Source organism: Camelus ferus, chromosome 11 (genome assembly GCF_009834535.1).
Source record: "Camelus ferus isolate YT-003-E chromosome 11, BCGSAC_Cfer_1.0, whole genome shotgun sequence".
Classification (NCBI taxonomy): domain Eukaryota; kingdom Metazoa; phylum Chordata; class Mammalia; order Artiodactyla; family Camelidae; genus Camelus; species Camelus ferus.
Genome location: NC_045706.1, coordinates 47,509,791 through 47,537,655, shown reverse-complemented (window position 1 = coordinate 47,537,655; position 27,865 = coordinate 47,509,791). Strand labels below are relative to the sequence as shown.

General features: G+C 35.1%; 1 protein-coding gene across 7 annotated transcripts in view; it reads left to right on the top strand.

Annotated features, from left to right (window-relative positions):
- The window catches only part of CTNNA3 (catenin alpha 3), a 1,348,033-nt gene that overhangs the window by 1,008,216 nt on the left and 311,952 nt on the right, over positions 1 to 27,865 (top strand). The window lies entirely within an intron of this gene.

Sequence of the window (27,865 nt, the reverse complement as noted above, 5' to 3'; positions counted from 1 at the left end):
TACACTAAGTAAAATCTCAAAAGGGGAGATGTGTAAATAGTGTAAAATTCAGAATACTCTAAGACCAAACACATCCCTGCAACTTGTGTTTAATACATAAATAAACCATCCAGTCATTGAAATCTCCTGAGATGACATTGATTCTTTCCTTTATTGCCCTGAAATGATGGAGGAATAAACATTTTCCAATTGATTCCTCAGCAATTCCTCCACTGAACGTTCTTTCTCAGTAGACCCTTTCCCATTCCCCATCCTTTTTTTAATAAGAATGGGAATTTCTTCCTTTATTTGTATTTTTCTGAAACTGCTTTTGGAGTCATTTTCTATTCCTTGGCATAAAGGCAGGAAATCTCTCTTGTCCTCACCTGAATAAATCTGTTCAACACTCAATTCCTTGATGAGGAAGAGAGCTCATTTTTAGCTTTGCCTTTTGTTTGTGGGCAAAAACGAAGAAGTATAATCAAAGTTTCTTTCTTTCTCAGAGCAAACTGAAAGCTTCTATTATTTGCTTAAGCAGTGACAGCCAAAACCCAGCAAGCTCCCTTCCATCTCTCTGCCCTGAATCTTTCCTCCGTGGTTCTTCCCTCCATGTGTGGCACTAAGGACCTTTCACTGGATCAGCTAAGAATGCTCACAGCAGAGCCAATTAAGACACTTTGAAGTGTCTCACAAAAGAGGGTATATCATGGTTACTTGGAAAGCACATTCTCAACAAAATGCCCAATTTATGTCTGCTAGCTAGGGCAATTTACACTAAAAACAGAATAATTCTATACACTGAATTTCACAATTCTGTATTATCAGTGTCATATGTTACTGTTGTAGAGGAAATGTGGCTTCCCAGGGAATTGAAGAATATCAGTAATTGTCCACTCAAGGCCTCCTCATTTGGCCATTACCAGTGTGGAAACGCTTTCTATGGAAAAGATTACTTTTAAAGATTATTTTGATACTGCAATTGTTTAAAAATTGCAACTACTGCAAAACAGAAGTTAGTTCTGTTGTGGATTTTGCGAATGGCTCTGGAAGGAATAACCTGCCTTTTCTATCATGAGCCACTGTCTGATGATTTCTTTTTCTCTTTCATATTAGTCATCTATTGCTGAAACAGCATTACAACATTATCAGGTTAAAACAATACAATTTAGTATCCAAAAGTTTTTGTGGGTCAGAAATCCAGGCAAGGTCTAACTGGATCCTCTGCTTAGAATCTTACAAAGCATACATCAAGGTGTCAGACAGAGTTGTGGCTTCATTTCAGGCTTGACTAGGGAAAGATTCTCTTTCAAGCTCATTCAGGTTGCTGGCAGAATTCAGTTCCTTGTGGTTGTAGGACTGAGAGTTTCAGTTTCTTTTTCTTGGCTATCTATCTACCAGAGGCCATTCTGAGCTCCTAGAGACTTCCCGTAGCTTTTTCTATAGGATTCTCCAAAATGGTGGCTTGTCTTCTCAAAGTCAGCAAGAAAGAGAGATTCAGCAAGGCAAGTGCTTTAATCTTATGAAACATAGTCTCAGAATATTGTGCACATAATCACATATGTTTCATTACCTTTGCCATAATTTATTGGTTAAAAGCAAGCCCTAGTTCCTGCTCAAACTCAAGAATAGAGTACTATGGTGGCTACCGTAATGGTCTGTTTGACATACTTGGGAAATGCTTTATAACTTTCAATAAAATGCATGTCTGAACCTAATGAAACAAGTAGACATGCATAGACATGCAATTCCTATAGACTTTAATGGGATAGAAGATTGATTCTGAACTAGCTGCTTCTCCTTTTGACAAACAATTTGTCTGTGTATTTTGTGTCTTTAAAAGTAAACTTGATTCTCTCTCTAATCAAAACCAGATTTACTATTAATAAGTTGACCTAAATATAATAACTGATTTTCAACTTTTTTGAACTATAAAAACGTTTTCTATGGGCCACCTGGTATTTCTCATGTATTTTGTTCTCTACATTCCAGGGAAAATCCCTGGAAACAGTACATCAAGGAGTAATACATATTGTATAGATGAAGAAATTACAGCTCACTGGGATTATGTCACTTGCCTAAATTTACACTAGTAAACAGCTAATGAAGAGATAGGATTAATATTGAACTAGAAGTCTGTAGTTCAAGCCTGTTCTTTTAGCCATTATTCTAGGACTGATCTTTAAAAATAGGTTAATTGATTTAATAATAATTAATTAATTATTTCTATCAGCACATTTTACCTGAAATGAAGTTATAGATTCATTTTTTTGCAAGAAGCATTGAAGAAAGAGTAGACATGAGGAATAAAGATTTAATAGTCAGTATTCCTTTCTGTGTCTGCTCCCAGTCTAATTGTCTTTCATTTTTAGGTACTCTTGCTACATTTAAGATTTTTTTTTTTGTCTTTGACATTATGCAGTTTCACTATGATGTTCTTAAGTGTGGATATATTTTTATTTATATTGCTTGATATATATTTTGTCTCCTATCTGTGAACTCATGTCCTTTACAAGTTTTAGACAATTCCTAGCTAGCCTCTATTCAAATACTTAATTTCTTCCATTCTCTCTGTTCTGTTTTCCCTGAGACCCTGACAGTGCACATGACGTTCTCATTCTACCCATCACATTCTTAATGTCAGGCTTTGACATTTCCATATCTTCTCTTCACTCTCTGTACTAAAAATCAGATAATTTCTTTAAACCATGTTTCCAGTTCACTAATTTTCTCTCTTCTTTGGTTATTTTTTGGTGCAGTTTTAGTTTCACAGCACAACTGAGAGGAAGATACAGAGATTTTTTATATACTTCCTGGCCCAACACATGCATAGCTTCCCCCATTATCAGTATCCCCCACTAGAGAAGTACATTTTTTGCAATTGATAAACCTATATTGACACATCATTATCATTTAAAGACCATAGTTTACATTAGGGTTCACTCTTGGTGTGGTACATTATACGGATTTGGACAATATGTATAAAGACATCAAAATCTATCATTATAGTAGGCAGAGTAGTTCTGCTGAAAATCTTCTATTCTCTGCCTACTTATCCTTTTCCTCCAACTCTGAGCAGCTACTGATCTTTTACTGTCTCTGTAGTTTTACCTTCTCCAGAATATCGTATTGTTTGAGTTATAAAGTATATGGCCTTTTCAGACTGGCTACTTTTACTTAACAATATGCATTTATGTTTCCTCCATATCTTTATGTGGCTTAATAGCTCATTTCTTTTTAGTGTTAAATATATTTCATTGCCTGGACGTAGCACAGTTTATTTATCTATTCACCTACTGCTATAAGGCATCTTGGTTTCTCCCAAATTTTGCAATTATGAATAAAGCTGCTGTAAACATCCATGTGCAGGTTTTTGTGGGGATATAAGTTTTTAACTTCTTTATGCAGTTATCAAGGAGCACAAATGCTAGATCATATAGAAAGAGTATGTTACGTTTTGTAAGAAACTGCCAAGCTATCTTCCAAAGTGGCTGTATCATTTTCACTTATGCCCCCCAGCAAGGAATGAATGAGAGTTCCTGTAGCTCCACATCTTCAGCAGCATTTAGTGTTGTCAGTGTCCTGGATTTTGGCCATTCTAAAAGGTTATAGTGGTATCTCATGTTTGTTTTAACTTTCATTTCCCTGATGACATTTGATGTGGAACATGTTTTCATATGCTGATTTGCCATCTGTATATCTCTAGTGAGGTTTCTGTTAAGGTCTTTGGCCCATTTTAAGATTGGGTTATTTGGTTTTTGTTATTGAGTTTTAAGAGTTCTTTTATATTTTGGGTAATAGTCCTTTTTTAAATGTGTCTTTGCAAATGGTTTCTCCCAGTCTATGGCTTGTCTTTTTGTTTTCTTGATACTGTCTTTCTTAGAAGTTTTTCATTTAAATGAAGTCTGGTTTATCAGTTACTACTTTTATGGATTGTGCCTTTGATTTTGTATCTAAAAGGACATTGGCATGCCCAAAAGTCATTCAGATTTTCTCCTATATTACCTTCCTAGGAGATTTATAGTTTTTTTTTTTAAATTTACATTGTAATCTCTGATGCATTTTGAATTAACTTTTGTGAAGGGTGTAAAGTCTGTGTCTGAAATCTTTTTTTTTTTTTAACGTGGATGTCCACATGTTGAAGCACCAGTTGTTGAAGAGGTTATCTTTGCTTCATCGTATTGCCTTTATCTTTGGTCAAAGATAAGTTGACTATATACATGTGAGTTTATTTCCATGCTCTCTATTCTTAATTTTCTCTTTAGTTTTATGTAATATGATGGCTAATTCATCCTTTGGAGTTTTTTAAACACATGTATTTTTAAATTTCAGATATTTGGGTAGGTTCTTGCTGTTTGGCTTTGAGTAAACATGAAACTTTCTTACACTTAATTCTTCTCATATGTAAAATGGAAATGTAAAAATTGTTCCAAACTCAGACAGTTGTTGGATAATTTAATCATTTAATATATTTAAAGCTTATCTTAAACAGTTCTAGTCTATTATAAGTGATACAGATAGATATTTTGTTTTTCAACACTTGAAATCCTTGAGAATCTAAATCTGATATTTGTTGTTCTATGAATTCTTATGGGGAAATTATAATTCTTTTTCTAGGGAAGATTTATATTTTCTTCTGCAGATCTCAGACCACATTAGCCCCATTCCAGGGTCCAAAGTATAATCAGGATTCTTTATTTCATCATCTTCACTTCCCTGCTCTCTAAGTCTAGATGCCCATTTACAGTGATTTACACTAGTATGAACATATGTCCCAAAAGGACATCTTGCCTTTCACAGTTGGTTATAACCCTTCCTTTTTCCATTTCAGCAAGTCCCCTTTCTTATGCAGATCCCAGAAATGTGATAAAAGTTTTTGTAAGTTATTATATAGTAATCGAGCAATTCAAATTGTGTACTCTACCATACAGCTACAAACAAAAGTCTCTAATCTAGTCAATACCAGTTGTACAAGTGTTATCAGGAAAGAAGATATCCTGCAAGAATCTTTAGCTGTTACAAAGATACTTACTATCCGACTTAATTTGCTACGTTGCAACAAATTGGAAGATGTTTTCTACATTCTTTCTAATCAGAAGATAAGAAACTGTGGTTTCAAAGTAAGTATTATTTAAAAGTTTAGTTTAGATATTAGAAATTTTAGTATGATTCAGAAGCTTTCTTCTATTTTACTTTTTTTCCTTTGTACAAAGCTTGTCACTATTTGAAGTGCTTCCAAAAATGAGTCTTACTGTTTCATGAAAAACTCAATTAAATGATAATTACCAGAGTGAAATCACACCTTTGTTAAGGCCATATCAAATTCCCAAATCTCCAACTTTTTTTGAGTACATTTCTTCTCAAAAATAGGTGTTTCCCATATTTATTTAAAGGAAACAAAATCCTCCTATGGGCTTGAAAATGGTTTCAAACTGCCAAAGAAACAGTAATTCCTCTCAGAATAAAATGGTAGGAATAATAACATAGAGGAGTAGAGTCCATCAGCCATTCATACTGCTTGATTTATACATAGCCATCAGTCAATATACAAACAAGAATTTTTATCCTTGATACCTTTGGTTAATATTTTTCAGAGGAAATGTGGCTTTGGGGTTTTTATGATGCTATAGATTTTCCAGAAGCCATTCACAAATTCCACTGCAGTGGGCCAAATTGCCTCTAAACAACATCCTAGCTTTTATTGTGTCTTCTGGTGTTTTGCTTTTGTTCCCATCACATATTGTTATTTAGTGGCAATATTATCTCAACAGCAGCATTTGTGACTAGGAATACCAGCAAACATTTTATGCCTGAAAATATAAAGACTATGCCATATAGATTTCTTAAAGTTACTAAAAATCTTTAGCCCTCCCTCCTGCTCTTCTCCTTTAATTGCATCATTCTTCTTCTCTAATTTGAAATTTACCTGTGGATCACCTTTAATATACTTCCTAAAACATCTCTTCAGTTTGGTTAATGCAGGACTAGAATTTTTTCACTCTTTCAAGTTTCCACAAAAGGAACATGATTTGCTGTATACTTGTTGTCAAGAAAGTATTTATGTTTATATTTGCACACTTTGAAAACTCTAAAGCCAGGAAGGGTAGACTATCAACAGCCTGTGGTCATATCACCTGGCTTTCAAACCAGATGCCTGCGGTCCACTGCCAGCATCATTTGTCCGTTTGTCTGAAGGATATTTCCTTCTGCAGAAATCATAAACTTTGAAAAAAGAGACTGGTTTTGGAATGATAGAGAGAAGACATTGGATAAAGAGGGTAGTGATATCTAAATTTAGGTTTATGTTAGTCATTGAACAATGGCAAGAATTTTGATTTTTGATTTTTAAAAAATTTGAAACATACAAAAATACACACAGAGTTGGATTTTATGAAAGGATCATAGCACAGTAAAATTACTGAATTTGATGATCACAAGTGCTTGCCTTGACTTCAGACTTAGCCACAGACTTTTTGTGCCCTTAGGCAAATTGCTTAAGGTTCGTGAAATGTAATATTCATTTGTGTAAAAACGGTGAACTGTGTAGATTTGCTGTAAGGATTAAGTAATACAGTGAAAAGCTTATTGATGCACTTTTCACACAGTTTTCAATCAACAAATATTTCAAATAATTCTTTGAAATTAGTAATCTCTGAACAAAAAAATGCAACAAATATCATACCTTCCAAATATTATTGAATATTGAAGATAAAATTGAGAATATTGAAGAGTAAAGATCCTATAATATAGCTTATATCACAATAGTACCTCAGATAATCAATTTTTCTTGGTGAATAAATCAAAGAATTAATAAATTACATGACCAATATTTACAACATAGAACATATTTCCTTTCTTATATATAGATGTTTCAAAATATATAGTTAAATAGAAGAAGCTCATCTTTATTGACCATTATAGTAAGCGACTGGTAGTTCATAAATTTTGTACAGTATTCTCTAAAATTCTATTGACTCTGTGGAAAAGTATAATATTTTCTTACATAGAAAAAATTTCCCCATCCTTTCTCATTTCTATTTTAATTATGGATTTAAACATAGAAATTTTATAAGTTTCAAAAATGCTTGATTTGAAATATTACTGTTTATAAACACAATTTTCTAAATAAATGAATGCATTTTTCATTCACTCAATTATTTGTTCATTTACTATTCTTTATTAAATGACTAATCTGTGCCAGGCATTTTTCTGGCCTCTGGGGAAACAGTAGTAAAGACATGATTTTCAAAGACTGCATGTCATTGATCCAGTCTAAAGACCTTGCTGAATACTATAAACTAAGCACTGTTCAGATTGTTAAAGTTTGTTGCAAGAATGAAGTGTAATCTAGGACCTAGATAAGAACTACTACCAGTGCCTAAGAATCAGACAGATTTGAATTTCAACCTTAGCTCGGCTTTTGAAGTCTGTGTGATCTTGGGTGAGTTATAAACCTTCCTTGCACCTCAGACTCATTATTTTGAAATAACTCGTTTTACACATACACATACAGTGATGTTTATTTCATGGACATGGAGGTGATAGAAGTATTGATCTTCCTGCTATGATTTCAGAAGACTTATCATTCCATTTCCACAGTATTTCCCCCTCTGAGCATAATACCAGAGGTAGGAAACAACCATTTGACCATCCCTCAGACTCAGCAGCCATCCTCAGTTCCCCTCAAATTGTTTTAAATAATTTGTATATTATTCAGATTTTTTTTTTCAGTTAGATCATCCAATTCCATACACTTAAAAAGAATATGGAAAGTGTTTGTTTTCTATTGGAATTTTAATTTATGAGGCTCATGTAACCAGATATCATTGCAAAAATAAGTATGAAAAGGTAAAGGCAAAAGTATTGGTGCATTTTAATGTCTATGTGTTTACATCTGTGTTCTTAGATTCTATTCTGTGACTCAGATAGGAAGATGACTGCAAACATTTTGCATGAAGAAAAGTCTAGAAATGCAATTTGCTCTGCCCATTATTTCTGCCAACTTTAGTAATAACTACTGATGAGCCACACTTTTAAGATACATAGTCTAGGAGGCAAATGAGTATCCAGTTAGTTCTATTGCTTCTTAGAACCAACAGTACTCTTTTAGTTGTAGTTTTAATAGCTTAATTTTGCTGATGTTATAATTTGAAATGAGTTGAGTCTAAGTAGCTTCTGACATCCAAAGATATCAGGCTTTGCTTCCACTGAATTCATTTTTTAAGTCCCTTATTATCTCAGGTAATAGCTTGGCAACTGGACAACTTTATTTGCATTCAGTAAACTTTCAGAATGTATGCAGTTTTGATAGCTCATAATTTATTAGAATGAGGGCATAAGGAATGTGATGGTTGCTAAGGTGTTTGTAGTTTCCTAAAGGAAGACTGGCTTTATCATCTTGTTTCATCTCCTTTTTTATTATTGAAGTATAGTCAACTTAATCCATCAATGAGCGTGTGTGTTTCAGAAAAACATGTCTGACAATAATGTGATAATAGATTGGACTCAAAATTCATATTCTCAATGGCATTTAATATTTCTGCACTTGCCAATTGTAAAGACACCTAGAGTCCATTTCAATGACAAAGGCATACTTCCTAAGTTGATTCCAGTTAGCTTTAGCTCAAATATTCTATTAAAAATGCATTGTAGAGAAAGTTGCATAATTTCCTGTATCAAAATCTCATTGGTAACAGTCACTTTAATTATTGCATAGCAGTTTATATGTGAATGCAATAATTTACTTAAATTATTCTTAAAGAATTTAGGTAATTTTTGATTTTTTCATCATCACAAATAAAGGATTTGTTTTTCAGTTATTTTGTGTAAAACATTTTTTTTTCTGGAGCTAAGATAATTTCTTTAGGATAAATTCCCATAGCAGGAATTCCTGGATCAAAGAAAATAAACCTTTTGGAATCCTGATGTCTGTTTTCACATTACTTTGGACAAAGGCTGTTCTAATCTCCCCAGTACCAATTTGACCTCAGAATTGGAAGTAACAGTACCAATATGGCTCCCTGGTCTTTGTCTCTTTATTCTTGCACTCTTTTCTGTTTAAGTTTTAATTCCCATCTGTATTCTGTGTTGACCATATTCTTGTATTAGAATAATTTCTATTAGACTTTCAGTCACTAAATTGGCATCTTTTTCTTTACTATCACTCAATTACTAGGTTGATACTGTTTTAACTATTATAAATTTCATTGGTAATCAGTAATAGGAGATTTTTTCAAATAGATGCCAGTAAAGCTGGGCAACTCTTTTTTTAAACAGCTTTATTGAGGCATATTTTATGTATCATAAAATTCACTTATTTCAAGTATACTGTTCAATGATGTTTAGTATATTTACTGAGTGGAGCAACTATCATCATAAATCGGTTTTAGGGCATTTTTATGACCACAATAGAATTCCTTATGCCTGTTTACTGTTAATCCTTGTTTCCTTGTTCCCACTCCCAGCCCCGGTAAGCCATTTATCTACTTTCTTCTTTTTCTTTATTTTCTTTCTTTCTTTCTTTTTTTTTTTTTTTTTTTGTCTCTTTAAATTCCCTTTTTCAAGACACATCACATAAATGGAATCATATAATATGTAGTTCTATGTCACTGGCTTTTCTTAACTTAGCATAATGTTTTTGAAATGTATCCATATTGTGGCTTGTATCAGAACTCCATTTCTTTTTATGGCTCAATAATATTTAATTGTGTGGATATGCCACATCTATTTATACATTCATCAGTTGATGAACATTTGGGGTTGTTTCTACTTTGGGGCTATTATGAATAATGCTCTTATCAACATTGGTGTACAGTTTTTGCAAGGACATATGTATCATTTGTTTTGGCTATACTCTTAGGAATGGAATAGCTGGATCATATAATGCCTATGGATAACTGCTTGAGAAACTACTAGAGTGTTTTACAAAGTGACTGTGCCATTTTACATTCCCACCAGCAATATTCGAGGGTTCTTCATTTTGTCACATACTCACCAATATTTATATTGTCTAGCCTGTTTATTATGGCCATTATAGTGGGTATGAAGTGGCATCTCCTTGGGATTTGGATATGCATTTTTCCTAATGACTTATGATAGTGATCTTTTCACGCACTCATGCAACAAGTTTTTGAGTCTTTTTTAAAACTGAGTAGTGCAATGGTTAAAAATTTGAGTTTAGATTTAATCAAACACATTTCAAAGCCTAATACTTCCTCTTCTCATCTCTGGGTGAATGTTCTGACCATCCTGAGTGGCAGATTTCTTTCCCATAAAAAGAGAAGAGCAATACCTGGCTCATGGTGCTGTGGAGGATTCAATGATATAATGTGTATAAAATGGCTAGCTGATTAGACAAACTCAATGAATACTTGTTAGTAACTTTATCAGTATTTATCTTTTGGAGAAATGCTTAAAAGCAGCAATTCTCAAAACTGAGGGCTCAGAACTTCTTTGCACTCTTAAAATTTATTGAAAACTCCAAAGAACTTGTGTTATGTGCATTTTATCTATTGATATTTATTGCATTACAAGTTAATACTGAGAAACTCTAAAGTATTTATTTGTTTTTGAAATAACTCTAATGAACCCATTGTAAGTCAAATAAATAACGTTTTATGGAAAATAAATATATTATAGAAAACATAATCTAGTGGGAAGAGTAGCATTATTTTACATTTTGCAAATCTATTTAATATGAGTTTAATAGAAGACAGTTGGTTCTCATATCTGCTTCTGCATTAAATCTGTTGCTTTATCACTGTGTGTAGCCTCTGGAAAAAAAAAAATCCATAGTAAACTTAAAAGAGAATGAGAGTAAAAAAGACAAACAAGGTCTTAGTATTATTTTGTAAGTAGTTTAACTTTACTGATCTCTTTATGGGTTCTCAGGGACCCCCACCCAGAGGCCCTAGACTACACTTTGAGAACCATTTCTGTTAGGGATATAATGGAGTTTTCCAATCCAGTTAATTAGACCCTGTTTATACTCACTACTATGTACAATGTAAATAACTTTGGACTTCGTTCAGAAGAACATAATCTATTGGAAATGAAATGTGAATTTTTGAAAGCAGGGACTTGTATGAAGAGACACTATTACGAGAAAATAACTGTGTGAAGAAAGACTATTGTGGCAACTGGGAGATGATTGTGAGGTGTTGACAAGTAGTATCTTAAGCTATATGACAGTTTCTGGAAGATTAGAGACAGTTTCATAGGTTTTTAACTCCTTACTTTCTTTTTTTTTCACATAAACAAGAATTCCAAAGTTATTATTGACTGACTAGACAAATAAAAGGTTCATAAATTTTAGATAGTCTTAAACTGAATAAGAAGAATGTGTCTATTCATGTATCTTCCATATTTTGCAGGCAACCAATGAAGTGGCTTTTATGTATTTTATTTTATTCAGCTTGGAATCATGTCCCATTTAACCAGGCATGCAGTATTAATTTCACGATAAAGAATAAATTCCAGAATATCATATGAGAGTTTCTGTTGAAAACTGGCATGAGGAGTAACTTGTATATTATGAGTCCAAGTAACCCAGTAATTTAATTTACAGTCAAATTATTTGGACTTAATGACTCACAGGATGTTAGAGAAAGTGAACACAGTTTCTTCAAAATTAATTTTTGAGTTGAAAAACACTAGAAACTTTCCAAGTGTATTTGATATCACTTTCTTCCTTTGAGAAATTTATTAAATTATTCCCCTCCAACTGAATGTGCTGCACATTCATTCATTTGCCTGTTCATTCATTCTTTCATTTTTATCTTGACACATTACAGTGCTTTTCTAGGTATTTTGTATTTTATTTTCTGAAATATTATCAAACTGTAGATTCTCGACAGGGAGAGGTGAAGACTAGGGGCATCCGCAGAGCACTACCACATATGATGTTCTATGACATGCTGATGCAAAATGAACCATGACATTTCAGAAAAAAAGAATCTTGTGATCATCAAGAAAGAGTTCTCTATGGAGAATGCACTAATTATAAAGGAAAAAATGATATTTTTTCCTAGTGAATAAAGAGTTTGGATTCATATGGATTCAGGATGTCTAAAAATGATAGGGATATAATATGACATCACATCTAGGTCCCTTCTTCATGCTCAGGTCTCCTGTCAGAGCTTCCTTGACACCACTTCATCTCGGAGCAGTTAAAGACAATGGATTCTTAGGTTGGAATATCACTTCTTCTACTTACTAGCTTTATAACTTGGGGAAATGATCTAAGCCTTGGCTTTTCATTGATAAAATGGGAACAATTCTTACCTCACAACTTTATTCTAAGGAGTAAATATAGTAAGTAGAAAGCACTCAGCACACCGTCTGACCTCTAGTAAGTCCACAAATAGATGATTGCTACTGTTATGGATCCTCACCCCACCCAGGTACTATCTTCTGGCAGAGATCACACTTGGCATGCTGTTGACATGGTGTGATGCCAATGCTGGGCACATGGTTGGTGGAGGAGGTGGTCTTAAATTCCTATCATTGATTTTTCTCTTAGTAGAAATAACCTCCTTTTCTATATTTTAAAATATTCTTTCCTGAGCCAGTAACTATGGCATCTCTCTCATAAAATGATTGATAGTAATAAACAAACCAAGGTTAACAGATCAAAATTATGAAACATTGATATGCTCAGAAATACTTTTAGACAGAAAATCTTATAATCTTACATTGCAAGATAGCACAATAAAATAGCATTTATAAATTAATGCATAAAAATGTAAAATATGGCAGCTGATCTTAATTCTCCTCAGCTTTTCTCTGTAAACACCAGCATACACAAGGGAAAATTAAAAAAAAAACTTTTTATATAGGTTCCTATGAGGCGCATTTTAGAACTTTTAAAGGGTGGGATAAGATTAGAGAATGTTTTCAAGAGAAAATAGATATTATAAGAGAATTGATTTAGAATGCAACATCTGAAAGAGAATGGTGGAGAAATACATGCTACACATGTAGAGAAATTTCAGGATTCTTTTTTACCCCACTCTGGAGAACATTCCCAAATTTGTTAGGTTCTTAACACTTTGATGTATTTACTTTAGCACGGGTATTAGAGAAACAATTGAAATCTCAGGGTCCTTGGAAATGTGCCAAGTTTTTTTTTTTTTTAGAAGAATGAGAATAGAAAGTAAATTTTCCTATCAAGTTTAAGGTTTGCAATAAATGACTTTTCCAACTGTGGAAAACATTCGTTCTGTATGTAACATAATTATTCACTGTATACATAGAAAATTGATGGCACAACTTTCCTATTTGTCACATTCACAGTTGACAGCTTTTAAACTTTTAATTTCTTACTGTTACTTTGCAATCAAACTTAGTTTTGTGGTTTTGAAATAAAAGCTAGATCACATTTAGTTAGTTGTATTTTGACATTATTTTCCAAGAGGCAGGAGGTGGCTGAAGTCCCTGAGGAACTAAAAATAGTTCGGAAACAGAAGTGTACACCCTAGGGGCATGATTATCTTTGTGAGCATGCAATTGTATTTTCAACACAATTAGCTGCCTAACTGTGTGACTAAACTTTTCTATGTACTTGCACACATAAGAAATTACGACAGAATTAAAATCTAAAGAACTCTCTGACTTCATTGTTTTCTTTTATGAATTGAAATAAAAGCATATATTGAAAACTTTATTTTGTAAACTCATTCATTGAATGAGCCAAAGTATAAAAGAACAATGTTTTTAATTTTTAGCCAAAAAAGAAGATAAGAGACTATGAATATGCATTAAATAACTTGTAATATTCCCCCACATACAAGCTTAGAATATATATCTAAATATGAATTTCTAAATCTATATTAAAGATATATATTAATTAATGACTTTACATTTTATTTTTATTTATAGTTATAATGTATAGTTTTTAATCCTTTAATGTACTGTGTTCCCAAGCAGCTTTTGAGCAACTTACATTAACTTTTTGTGTGACTCATACTTTATATCCCTGTATGTTTCTGGATTTAACTCTGAAGAGAACATTTAATACATTACTTAGTACACTCTTTAGGTATGAATTTGCCCTTTATACCAGTCCCATAAATGGAGGCCAAGGTGTAAGGCATTTATTAGTATGATCTCTGCCAAATACCAAGCTAGCATCATCTGCCTTACGAGAAACTCCTGTTGGTTATCTAGATGGAGAACGTGCATAAAGAAGATGAGCATGCTGTAAGTAAGTAATGAAATACAACAGGTAGATCAAATATCCGTTTCCTTCATCCTACCCATTTCTGCCATTTGAGATATTCTCTTGTAAATGTCAAAAGAATCTTTAAAATCATTCTATATTGCATGGTAAAGCATCACGAACTACAATATAGTCATTCACATTCTAGTATTACTTCTTAAATTATAAAGGTCAATCTGTATTTGGATTAGTTGGATTGAGGTGGTTCATTTTACAAAATTTTGACTTGGTTCTCCAAAGTTTGAAACAATTATTTTAAACAATGCAGGGATTTAAAATTGAGTAATTGGCTTTTTCAGCCTTTTTTTTTTTTTTTAAAGGATGACTCTTTTTATTCATGGCTGAGTGTGATTTTGGCTGTTAAATCCCTCTGCTCCACTAAAATAAGCACTTTAGTTCAGCAATCTGAAAATCTTCAATAATAGACATTGCCTTGCACTTCCACTCCCACCACTTCAACTATTTGGTTGTCTCATTTTAAAAAATGAGACATATAAGAGTCTCAAACTCTTATAAAAATGAGCATGTAAGAGTCTCAAACAGATCTTTTGTCAGTCCTAGGTTTAATGATGTCTATAGCAGGACCTCTTTTGGATCCCCTTTGGTACTTCTTGTGGCTAAACATCTCCAAGTCAAGGGGTCATTCCTTATGACTTGATGTGAACTAAGCTGATTGCATGTAGATTTGCTTGCGGGTTAGATACAGCACAGATGAGGCTCTTCCTGAGAACATTCCTTCATTGTCTTCTTTGAAGACAGTTTCTTTCTTTCTTTCTTTTTTTTTTTTTAAAACATTGTTTCTCATCATACAAAACATTCACTCACCTTGATTCTTGTTTTCTATTTTCTATCCTTTGAAATGAGAATAATTTCTGTCATTCAAGTTTTACACATAGAAGGTGCTCAGCACATTTTTAATATTTCTTTTTCATCTATCCACTAAAATACAGAAAGCAAAACTGTCAAGACTAAGCCAAAAAGATGTATGTAGCTGAGGGACGATAGTTGTTTCTGATTATTATAAGTAAATTTCTACTCCCAATTTTGTATGTCTGTTCCTAGTTTAACATTTGTTCTTCAGTCCCCAAAGACTGAAAGGGACCTCTTTGGCGATTTCCAAAACTCTTTCCCTTTGTAGTTTCCTCCTTTCTGGTAGAGTATCCCAGAAATCCAGCTCTCACATCCTCCAGATTAGATCTCTCTCCACAGCTGAGTAAGATTTCCATGCTCTGCTTGGGTTTACCTTCCTTGAAACTAGGTCCAGAAAATGCCTCCAATGTTTGGTTTGTAAAATTATAACAGCTCTGTATTTCTGTCTTAGTATTTTCTAAAATATAATTATCCCCACGCCTCCAATATTCGATTGGGTCAGAGAAGGGCTCTGCTTAATTCCACTTTAGTTTCTATTAAATCTCTAAATCTGGTTTAAGAATGATGATAAATTAATTGAAGCAAGCTGAAGACCAGCAGTGTGCATCAGGTTAAATGATGGCTTCTCAAAGCATTTTGTCCACAAAATGAACATGCAGATAATCACAAGTTGAAAAAGACCTTAATAGTAACGCATAATGGCTAAAAATATTTGGTTTGAATTTAGTGAATGTGACAGTTTAATTTATTGAGACATTAATTTGTATTTTGTCTTATTGCTGTTATTTTTTTTTTACCTTTTCTATCATTAAAATGCATTTTTAAAAATTAAAAAGAACCCAGTTTTGTAGTCTCTTACCTCAGAGGCTTTTGTGCTGCATGTTTGAAAGCAGAAGTCACCAGGTGTCCATAAGCCAACTAACTTCTGGCTTTTGTTTGTTCCTGCCTAGGCTCAGGGGAATTAGGATGGGTTGTTCTGGTAGGACACATGTGAGTGCTTGAATTATAGAAGATGGAAGTGATCAGAGGGGTTTTTGAGAGTTCATGCCACCTGGGACAGAGTTGTGAGAGATCTGAGTTTTGGGAAGAAGCGCCTTGCTCTCTGACAGTCCCTCTGGGAGCAGTGCACTTAGTGAGATGTACCACGAGGAACAAGTGACTTAAACAACCTTACATTCCCCTCCGCTGGACTAAATTTTGACAGGTTTCTTTTTGTTCTTAACTTCTCTCTTCTTAGAGCATTTACTTTAGAAAACCTGCCATTGTAAATTGTTTCTCTTTCCTTTCAGATGTAAATTTTCTTCCAGCCTCCAGCCAGTTTTACAACCTAGGAATTCCTTTCTTAAAGTCTTGGGAACCACCCCTTTGAAATATAATCATAATAAATAAAGCACCCCTACCGCCCTCTGTGGAAATATGGGGGCCTCTTTACTCAGCACCAGTTAGCAAACACGGGTGGTCTAATCATGTTGACTGGTATCCTCAGGTACTGTTAGTGGGTGGAAGTCACCCCCTTACAATGGGGATTCCACAAAAGGTGGGTTCTTGCCTGCTTGCTGGAAAGAATTCACAGTTGAGGCAGAGAAGGGACAGAATGAAAACTGCTTTCTTTACTCAAGGGAAAGGAAAAAGGGCACTTAAGCCCAGGTGGTTTGATGTAAGAACTCCTGCTCTTGGAGTCTCAGCTGGGTCCCTTTATCTGTTCTTTGTGGCTTCTTGTCTTCTCCTCGTTGGCTGCTCTTTTTGCACTCATCCTTCCAGCTCCTTCTGCTCTGTGGTGGAGTGAGAACTTTGCAGAAATGAAATGAAGCTGGTGGGACCCTCAAACAATGTGGTCTGACAAGATTAAGCAGGCAAGACCTTCAGGGTAACAGTCTCCATTATTCAAGCAAAAGTATCTCCTCAGTCATAGGTTAAATTTAAACTTATGAAGGATTGTCTAGACAATGAGTCTGAGTTTCAGTTTCCTAGTTCCCTACCTCCTTCAGTACTTTTTCCCAATCTCAGCGCAGTGTTTAGAAACTCTCCCACCTATTGTTTCAGTGACATTGAGCTCAGTTCTCTGTCGAAGTCTCTCTCCCCCGCCACAGTAGCACGATTAGATCTGTTTTGCCATTTTTTACAAGTGTCCATTGTAATTTCTCTTTAACTCACGTCTCCAACTGAGGCGGTCCTTCCATGACCTTGCGTAATTCCCTGGTAGATGTTCTTTCTCCAGAATTTGTTGTTTCCCTGAGAATCATTCTTTGCAATATCTTTGTTGTCTTCTATATTTAAAGATTAGTACTAAAAGACTCAAGGAGGCCCATTTGGAAATTTCTGGAACTCTTTCTCTGTGTAGCTCCCTCTTCTCTGGTACAGTGCCTCACAAATTCCAGCTACGCCACCTTCTCAAACTGAATTTTGATCTTGGACTATCTTTAAGAATATTTGTTTAACAAACTGGCTAGAAAGAGGTTTTACGTCTCTTAAGTACAAGTTAGACTTTTTTCAGTGTTCAGTACAATAAAAATAATGTTTATCTCTATAGCAAAGGTCAGACAGGCTTATAGCACATTATAAAATATTTGGTTTCCCTAAGCTTCAGCTCCCTTTCCTGTGGTATGAGTCGTGGCCGTGTAGGCATCACCCCGTCCCTCTTTGTGTTACTCTGTGGGAAATGGGGCATGAGAAACTGGTGCAACACTGATACTCTGGGCACTGCTATTGCTGTGAGCAAAAACTATCCTTTGCTTCTGACCTAAGAGTCTCAGGTCTTCTGCCAATATCCACAAAACCGTGACAGACTGACTTGTTAGTTTTCAAATAGTGCAAAATATCAGATACTTTACAGTGTTTGACACTCTGAACTTCCACCTTTGGAATAACTTTTCCTGACTGGAAATATATTTTTATGTATGCTTGCCCACTGTTAGGTAAGACTGATAGGATCAGGAATGCTTTCATCTTTTAGTTTTAACGATATGACCAAGGCCATTATTATAAGAGATCAAAACATTTGTTGAGTGAATAAAATAAGCATAAGTACTGTATACATTCCTTCTCAGAGTTATTTTAAATAGGAAAGTAAATGATTCTGGAAAAGTGTTAGGTAATTTAAAGTTATTTACAAAAATGTTAATCTATTTATTTTTAATAAAAATTATGGCTTTAGAAGCTAATACTTCTGGGTTGCAAGTTCCACCTCTTTCTAAGTGTTTGTTTTTTGTTTTAACAGATTCCTCAAACTTTTTGAGTGTTTATCAAATACTAACAATATCTACTTCAAAGAGCACTTGTTTAGAGGCAATAACATGTCATTAAAACTGGAACAGTGAAGCACCATGTCCAAAACTGTTCTTTAATAAAGTTGTTGTAGCAGTAATGTGATATGCCAGTTACATTGGCTTTTTTAACTGGAGCAGAGAAAGGTAAGAAGTTTCTACTAGAATGTTAGTAAAGGATAGTTTGGTTGCAAGCAATAGAAAATAAATACATATTAAATACAATTTTTTTTTCAGAATTATAAGAACAGTTTAGAGATACAGAATTTTTTTAAATGGGTGAATAACTAAGGATTTGTGAACCTTTTTTTTTTTTTTTTTTTTTTTTTTTTGGTGCAATTCAGTAAACAGATTCCAATTCATCATAGACTTTCAGTTTGCTTCTAGTTCAAATGTAAATCCTTGAGAAGGATACTCTAACCTACCCTGTATCAAGTGTCTATCTCTGAATTATTCAATTTCAGACAAGAACTCAAGGTCAGATATTGTAGCCTGGGCACTAGAAAACTCATAGTTTATGCACATTTCCATTGATTCAGCATAATCAAAGAATATTACTTGGAGCTTTTTGGTAACAGTAGGCAAATGTTAAAATATAAAGACTGTTAAAAGTTTATTGTGCAAATAAAGTACTTTGGAAAAAGAAAAAACATACTTTGAAAGTGTAAAAATACATTATTATATTTTTGATCATGAAAAAGAATGTATTTTGAAATTTAAATCTTGGCATTTAAGTAGTTCTTATAAAAGAGTATTCACTACAAGTTGTAAAAAGCACTATAATTAATTTCTTATAGTACAAGAAAATATTAAGAAAAAAATAAATAGAATCATTGATAATAATTCAAATGACTCTAAAACAAGCTAAGAGTTTTACATTAGTTATCACTTTCTGCTTTTACCAGTATTTCACATTACACTATAAGTTAATTTTAGGGACTACTGACAAGTCCAACCCTCTTCCGCCAACAACCAGTAAATATTAGTGGTCTGCCAAGGCAAACCATCCATCTCTAATTATTTTATTTATTCACTTACTTAATAAAATGGATTAAAAGGATACTAACCCCAAAATAGAAACAAGATTTTTCCTGAATTATCTTTGGCAGGAAGATGTTCCAACATCTAAGGAAGATTTTCCTGATTTTATTTTTAATCTAAATTTTATTTTTTATCACTTCAACAAAGATAGCCCCAAATAATTAAAAATCATAGAAATAGAATCTGGGGTTTGGCCACTATGTAAAACAACTCTAAAGGACACTTCACATCCTAGTCTATGTGACCAGGGACCTCACCAGCTGTACAGAGAGCCTGGCCAGCTTTTCATAACAGTGTTGGACTGGAAGGCAAAGCCATTGCATTTGGTTACAGAGTTATTTATTTACATTCTGGCTTCCATAACAGTAAATAATGTAAATATGATTTTAAGAGGTCAAAAGCTTGGAGAATGGTTATATTAGCCCATTTCTTCTTTGCCCAAAAGAGTATTTTTTTAGCCATTTAATCTAAACATACCAGTATATATATATAAGAAGCTTCATTTTGACTTGAAGAAGCAAGATGGCGGAGTAGAAGGACGCTTGTAGCTCACCCTCTCCCACAAATACACCAAAACCTACATCTACAGACCTACTCAGCCAACCAGAGCACCTGCTGAACTCTGACAGAACATGGCCCCCTTCAAAAGACAAAGACGCCAAAAATCTGGTGGGAGAAAAGGTAAAAAAGAAAGAAGAAAAAGCAAAACAGTGTGGGACCGATCCTGCAGGGAAGGAGCAGCAAAGGAGGACTGGTGCTCGTTAACTGGGTCTCCCCTCTCCAACAGAGAGGCCAGTGGGATGGAGGGGGAGCCTCCAAGGCTCAGATCTGCTCCGAGCACCCCTTGACTGACAGAACTGAGTTAAATGGGCACAAAGGGCCCCCATGACACCCAGCCTGAGACGTGAGACGGCAGCTGGGGGCCGGGACAGGCCGCCCGAGCTAGGCGGAGGACTGGGGCAGCTGCACTAAGGCAGCCCCAGGGGACTGCAGGGGGCTGCGCGCCATGGCTGGGGGGGGGATACGGAGCAGAACAACTTCGGTCCCCCATAAATTGCGAAAAAAGCAAAGCAACACTCCTAGTGTGCCCTGGAGGGGAGGGGCGCTGTAGCCTTTGTCTCCACAGACCTGCGCCACCATTACTGGCGCTTCTTGTGAGAAGAGAGGCAGGGCACAGCCACAGCTGCCATGTCCTCCTGTGCACAGTGCCCAGGCAGGGGTGGGGCGAGCCCTGAATCTGCACCCCGGGGCTCCACAACCTCCTAGGCAGGACTGAGACTTGTTTACAGCCCGAGGCAGATAGAATCTTTCTGCCCTGGCACCTCAGAGAACTTGCACCTCCAAGACAAACACGGAGCTGAGATTTGACACGGAGTAGGGGTGGGGCCATTCCGCGGTCTTCCAAGCCCACCTTCAGAGCACCGACCCGAGGTGGAGCGAGCAGCTGCACAGAGCAGCAGGGTGACCGGCGCCAGGAGAGGGTGGTGGCCACCCACCGTCCTGGCAGGGATGCAGCACCTGACCATGGTTCTGGGAGGGGGCACAATCCGCCCACCTGCCTCCCCCAGTGCAGCATCTGACTGTGGCATCAGGAGGGGGAGTGACCCACCCGCCCACCGGGTAAGAGCTCAGCTCCTGACCCAATGTTAGGAGGGGGTGCAGTCTGCTAGCCAACAGCCACTGGGAGCAGCACAGACGAGGGCACCAACAGAGGGCCTCTGGAAACATCAAGCTGAGTTTGCAAAACAGGGTGAAGACACAAAGACCTCTCGATAAAATCATTAAGAGCACACTGTCTCCAGGAGAACTAGATAACATACTCCTTAAGCCACAGTGCCAGGAGAGATATGAGCAATATGAAGAAGCAGAGGAACCTCTCCCAATTAAAAGATCAAGAGAAATCCCCTGAAAGCACGATCAAGGAAATAGACATTGATGGCCTACTAGATCAAGATTTCAAAAAAGGAGTGATCAATGTACTGAAGGAACTAAAAGAAATAGTGTTTAGAGATATAAAATGTCAAAAATGAAATAGAAGCTATAAAGAAGAACCAAGTAGAATTAGTAAACTCATTTGCTGAGATGAGAGATGACCTAAAGGCTGTACAAAGCAGGCTAGATAATGCAGAGGGACAAATAAGTGACCTAGAAGACAGGACAACAGAAAGCACCCAATCAGAACAGCTGAGAGAAAAACAAATAAAAAACAAAGAAAACAATATAAGGGACCTATGGGATAATATAAAGCGTGCCAATCTACGCATAATAGGGGTTCCAGAAGGGGAAGAAAGAACAAAGGGGATTGAAAAGGTATTTGAAGAAATCATAATTGAAAACTTCCCAAACCTAAAGGAATCAGATATCCAAGTACAGGAGGCTCAGAGGGTCCCAAACAGGAAGAACCTAAACAGACCCACACCAAGACATATCATAATCAAGATGGCCAGAGTCAAGGATAAAGAAATAATTCTAAAGGCAGCAAGAGAAAAACAAAGAGTGAGTTACAAGGGAACCCCCATAAGGCTCCCAGCTCATTTCTCTACAGAGACACTACAGGCCAGAAGGGAGTGGCAAGATATATTCAAAGTCCTGAGTGAAAAAAAGATGCAGCCTAGGATACTCTATCCAGCAAGGCTATCCTTTAGAATAGAAGGAGAGATAAAGAACTTCACAGACAAGCAAAAACTAAAAGAGTTTAGCAACACTAAACCCATGCTAAAAGAAATATTGACAGGTCTACTCTAAATAGAAAAGAAGCAGGATGCTACAAAAATGAGAAACTCGTAACAGGAAAGGAGATAACTGCCATGAATTACAAAAAGGATAAACACAAAATTGTAAAAGAAGACAACTAAATCATTAAGAGTGGGAGAGGGAAGCAAGGAAAAACACTATGGAGATTCCTCAAAAGACTAGGAATAGACTTACCATATAACCCAGGAATCCCGCTCCTGGGCATATATCCAGAAGGAACCCTACTTCAAAATGACACCTGCACCCCAATGTTCATAGCAGCACTATTTACAATAGCCAAGACATGGAAGCAGCCTAAATGTCCATCAACAGATAACTGAATAAAGAAGAAGTGGTGTATTTATATGATGGAATACTATTCAGCCAGAAAAACTGACAACATAACACCATTTGCAGCAACGTGAATGTTCCTGGAGAATGTCATTCTAAGTGAAGTAAGCCAGAAAGAGAAAGAAAAATACCATATGAGATCGCTTATATGAGGAATCTAAACAAAACAAAACAAAACAAACAAAACATAAATACAAAACAGAAACAGACTGATAGACATAGAATACAAACTTGTGGTTGCCAAGGGGGTGGGAGGTGGGAAGGGACAGACTGGGATTTTAAAATGCAGAATAGATAAACAAGATTATACTGTATAGCACAGGGAAAAATATACAAGATCTTGTGGTAGTTCATAGTAAAAAAAAAGTGACAATGAATATATATATGTTCATGTATGACTGAAAAATTGTGCTCGACACTAGAATTTGACACAACGTTGTAAAATAACTATTACTCAATAAAAAATGTAAAAAACAAAACAAAACAAAAAAATAAATAAAACTTACATTCTTAAAAATAAAGAAGCTTCATTTTGTATTACTCTTTATTTCTGTGTGTTCTCTCCTTTGTCCACATTTGACAACATTTTCCCTTTTCTATGATGTTAGAAATATCTGTTAAATCATAAGGTCAAAGTATGTTTATGGGTATATTAGAAGACATTGGATATTATATATAAAACGGATTTTTCTTTTAATATTGGGAATAAAAATCTCAGGCTAGGGGAAGGAAGATGGGATCAAGATGTGCCCCAAAGTCTTGGTGATATGCAGGAGCCAAACTGTGAATATACCAGCTCCGCAGGGCAACTGGCAGCCAAGTGCTGTGGAGATAGCCCTAGGGACAAGGAACTGATAAAGCTAAGGCAAGGATCTATAAAATTCACATTCCATTTATATTGGTCGAATGTCTGTTTTATTAAAGATGGCATGCTGGTCACTTTAACGTGTATTACTCATACATTATTAAAGCCAAGATACACATCAAAAAGAGCAATGTGCCAAACAGACTAGAAGCACGGAAAATTAGAATCAAGTTGGCAAGAAAAAGAAGTGCATAAATGGCACATGGTAAAGCAAAGCCAAAGATTACAACTAGAGAGGGACCTGGAGGAATTAAAATGACAGCCTAAAGCTGGCAGGACAGCTGGGACTCACCAGTAAAAAGGATTTTCATAATGATGATAGTGATGAGGATGATCATGATTATGGTAGCTACTTATGCATCAGGTGCTAGACTGTACATTTTGTATTCAATGCTGTAGTAAACCTCACAACAATCCCACAATGTGGGTAAAATATAGGTGTGATGATGGGTCAAAATGCCAGCTTCATTACTGGCAACTGGATCAAAGAATGCAATAAATCCTATGAATCGGCTAGATTCCTATTGGCCTTCTTAATAGGTTTTCCTCAGAATTAAACTCATCTACCCAGCTACAGTCACAAGGTGAATGTCTAATCCCACCAGAGAGTAGAGAAACTAGGTGGTATGTGTGTATATTTTCTCAGCCTTACAAATATATACATACTCTCTTCATTTGAAGAGTAGGAGTAAGGAGTGGGAGAACGTTGTTTCAGTTAGAAATTGAATTTGAGTGCTAGTTCTGACATTCCCAAGCAATGACTTAAACATCACTGTGTTTTCTTTTTCTTTCATGACAAGAATTTTAGAGGTAGATGGTTACTGCATTAGAATTTCAGGTAATGATGTAGTGATTCTTTTGGACTTAACCCTGAAAGTTAAATTATGGCTGCCTAAACAGTCATGCACATGCTCTAAGCTATAGGAATGAAAAAAAATCAAAAGGTGAAATGGTCAAGTGAGCTTAGTATATCTTTGCAGGGCTCAACCCTCCACTTTTAAAGGAGCTTTCTCAGCACCTCTTCTCAGTGACTTTCATATACATCTCATTGGCCCATGTCCCAAGGTCACTTCTAGCTGGAAGGTGGGCATAATATGTAGATTTTAATTTTTGTTGAGTATATTGCTTCCTTATACTATTGGGGTTTTGTTATGACAAAAGGGAAACTGAATATTGAGTTAGTAATTAGCTACTTGGGGAATGTTACTCCATTAATGTTTCTTTCAGAGTGAAGTTCCCTTATAAAAACATAAATAAAAGAGAATAGAACTCTAAAATCTGAAATCATTATGATCGCTAATTTAAAGTTCACCTAGCTGAGGCTTAGAAAAGCTAAGTAGCTTGCCCAAGTTTATATTTCTAAAAAGTGGATTTATCTGCAAACCTAGAAGTGACTCTTAGAACCCAATTTCTTAAGCATCTGCTACCTCTTCTTTTTTTCAGGAGTAACTCAAGGACTTGAGGATTATAACTTAATGGGGAAAGAATACTGAATTAAGAAAAATAGCTCTTCCTTTAAGATGCAATGCTGTGAAGCCAAATACCTTCGGGGCTCAGAGGATTTTTAAGCTTGTGATTTATTTTCAAAATATGTTATTGGATTGCACGCATTAGAATAATTTCACCCAATACCTAGAGGTAGAGCCTAGTAATTCCACTGTAAGAACATTCACATACCCATGCTAATCCTTAGAGCCTCTCAGAGAGGATGATATTACTTCCATCTAAGCATGGAAACACTTTTAGAGGAGGAGGTGTTTAAGCTAGTTTTGAGAGAATGGGGAAGAGTTAGGAACATGGAATTAAAGTTCACATGGAAGGAGTAGGTTGAGGAATGACATTGATGAGGAGAAGTATGTGACATATGGAGATCAAAAAGGAAACTTGGAGTGCACAAAGGACAGCTGGGAGCAATCTGATTGAAATGAAAGGAGACTGGAGTAACTGGTCTCAAATGATCCCAAGGGCAGAATATAAAGAAAGATGGGTGCACTGGACTTAAAGTTATGCACACAGGAATGGAGATCATTAGTGACCACCAGGAATACAGAATATGAAATATTTTATAAGAAAATATCACTTATCTAAATTAGCATGTATATGATTGTATTTATAAATTTATATTAGTTATTTTTTAACCCAGCAGCTACATCTGCAAATGACCTTACTCAGTAGATTCCACCAACTATTCATGAGTGACTTGGTTCCAGGGACAAAGGGTGAAGTAAAGCCCTGATTTCCCATGAGTCAGCTGCAAAAGAAGCTTAATGGGCAAAAGGAATAAGGGCCTCCATGCAGAGAAGGGTCTGTAGGTGAGCTGAACACTTTCGAAGTATACTTCACAAAGCTTTCTACTCTTTTACACTGCTCTTAATATATAGTCCATGTAGTTCCTAAAATTTACATATTTAATCAACATCAAACTTTAGGAAATAAATCATCTATTAGTGAATGTGATTAAATATCACTCTCTGTCGTGTTATTTGATGAAAATTATTGGGATATTGGAGATCATTTTCATAACCTTGGCAAATGGAAAATTCAAATGTACTTTTCCTACCAAACACCTTAGAAATGAATCACTTATACATTCCTGGACTGTCCGTGTCATTGACATTAAACCAAAGTAATCTGATAAGTTAAAAAGGAATTTAACAATGCTCAGAAGTATTTCTATAAAATTATATGATGAATAAACCCAAATGAACTGAGGATTAGGTAGAAATGGCAAAACTTGACTAACCATAGATTTATTTTGAGAAAAAAAATTAAGTTATTCAAAGGCATGCATTGGACAATCAGATACTAAACTACTGACAACTTCAAAGCACCATCATTTTCTTTTTATTTTAATGTATTTAACAGTCTTTCCTTATCTGAAATTTGGTGTGTGAATTTTATTTCATTGTCAAGCTTATTGTTAGGCTATATTGATAAAATTGTACTGTTACTTAAGTATGAATTTCCAAAAGAAAGAATATTCTATTTTGAGAGTAATGCAAAAGTGAACTGTTACGCTTTTGTAAGCTTTTAGCTACTTTAGAGATCACTAATCATTCTTCTATTTAATTCTGTTTAAGTAAAGTTTATATGTAATTAGGTGTATTCTATAGTCACCAGTTCATGAGAAAACTTCACAGATTTTGGCAATCCAGACAACAAGGTAAATTTATATGCAATCGTTTAAAAAATACTTATCTGTTGACTGAATAATTGAAACCTGAATTGAGTATTTGAACTTAAATAGGATTGTGATGTTAGGTGAGGGGAACAAAAGGGTGACTGACTAAAGTCTTTTCAAAGACTGGCTTAAGGATATCATTTATTTGCTTTTGTGTTTTAGATATTTATAATGTTGGGAATACAGGTTTTAGCTTTTCCAGTACTTAGAAGAATAAACTTTTAACATTTGTTTTGAGAGCAAAACATTACAAGAGTAATTTTCTCTGTGGATCAGTATGTGAGTTAACAAGAAATTCTTAAACAGTTGGTTTTTATCAACCTTACCCTTTTCTATAAATTAAGAGAATTAAGCACGGTTAGTGATAAGCTTTGTGGTATATATCTGAAATACCGGAAATAATTAGCATGTGTATATAACACATACCTAATTATTATCTATTTTCAAATAACAACATGTAAAACACACACACACACACATATTTGTGGGAAGTAAGACACTTGGAGCCACTTGGCTCTGAGTTGGTTCAAATACAGATGTCTTTAAAATTTGTCATTCAGCTCCTTTGCAACTGTCTTTGTCCATAAAAAGAGAATAAGCCCTGCCTTGCATGATTGTGGTATAATCTAGAGGTAGAAGGTACAAAATCCCTTGTACAAATTGGACCCATAGTTTGTTCTTCATTCAGGTGGCTGTTGTTATTAATAATGAAATGGGAACAGGATAGAGGATATGTTGTTTAAATAGTCTTCAGAAGTTGTGATGTTAGACTTGGGGGTTCCTGAAATTTTTATAAGTCCAATATTTACTTACAAAATATTTGAACATTACTTCTTTATGATGAAAAATAGAACAATATACTATTTTCAGCACAATTGGTCAATAAATCACTATAGTGTACTGTTAATTACCTTTGAAAATTTTGACCTTTCCCTTCTTCAGTTTTTTCCAAATCTTCTTGAGATGAAAGGATAGCCCATGAAAATAGTGAAAAAGCAACACACTGCTCACTGTTAGTTTCTTCCTAGGAATGGTGCTTTCTTCCTCTTTTTAGTGGGGCCTCATTTCGGCATGGACAACATGCATCGATAGCAAGAGCAGATGCTTGATTATGATACGATTTTTTAAAAATTGATTTTACTGTTTTTATTCTTATTTTTATTCAGAACGGCCAAAATTGGTTTGGGATTTATGTATAAATATTGTTTTCAATCCTGAAAAAGGCAGTTTGAACACTAACTGCTTTTTCTCTATACAATATATTATGGAGATTTTATTTCCAGTGAAGAAGTTTGACCTTAATTTTTCTATTTTTAATCACTAATATCTCAAGTTTTATAAAAAACATTGCAATTCAGAGAAGTTGT